General features: G+C 35.5%; 1 long non-coding RNA gene across 1 annotated transcript; it reads right to left on the bottom strand.

The window, feature by feature from the left end:
- On the bottom strand, positions 1–262 carry LOC108379516 (uncharacterized). Its single transcript, XR_001849486.1, has 2 exons — positions 153–262; positions 1–93 (listed from the first exon to the last, which is right to left on the bottom strand). It is a non-coding gene; the product is annotated as an uncharacterized LOC108379516 (long non-coding RNA).
- Between the last annotated feature and the right edge of the window lie 446 nt (positions 263–708).

Here is a 708-nt window from a genome sequence, read left to right as displayed (position 1 = left end):
CCCTCAGCGCAGCTTGGGGATCGACAATCTCATCTTCGTCTTCCGCTTTGACAACAGGTAAGAACAAGCTCATAGTTCTAAACAGCGCCATTTCTAAACAAGAGATTGGTTTTACCATTACAATTCTTAAATAAAAGATAACAGCTACTAACCTTAACGATGAAATACTCCTTATGATGCAATCAATAGAGGAGCTCACGATACATCGATGTTTTTGGCAAAAATACATCGATATTTTAATCGATGTTTACAACGTCAAACATCGATGCATCGATGGCGCAAATTCATAGACATATTTCGGGCCTGTGCTAATCGGTGACTTTTTTCTCAGTGGTGAGACGGGGTGGAAAAATTTGCTATGGTGTACAAATAAATTGAATTTTGCTGTGCCAAATGCAGAGTAAAATTTTGACAGTTGAAAACCCATACAAACGCTCGTGCGAAATCTTTATTTTTGTGTGTTGCTGAAATTCTTTAAATTTATATTTATTTTATAATTTCAAGTAATTTTTATGCTGTTTCAGCATTCATTTTCATGTTCACTCCTTATTACCGCCAAGCAATATTATGTGTATATATGGTTATAAGCTGTCAAAATTTTACCTAGCCCCATGAGCTAGGTAAAATTTTGACGTTCGTATTCACCACGAGAAGTGTCAAATTTTTACATTGATCCGTCAAAATTGTCTATTTTCTATCAATTGGCAC

The sequence above is a fragment of the Rhagoletis zephyria genome, unplaced genomic scaffold, assembly GCF_001687245.7.
Source record: "Rhagoletis zephyria isolate East Lansing unplaced genomic scaffold, Rhagoletis_zephyria_1.1 Rzeph_scaffold_16559, whole genome shotgun sequence".
NCBI lineage: Eukaryota > Metazoa > Arthropoda > Insecta > Diptera > Tephritidae > Rhagoletis > Rhagoletis zephyria.
The sequence above is the reverse complement of the archived record's forward strand: the minus strand, read 5'-3'. Positions and strand labels throughout refer to the sequence as shown.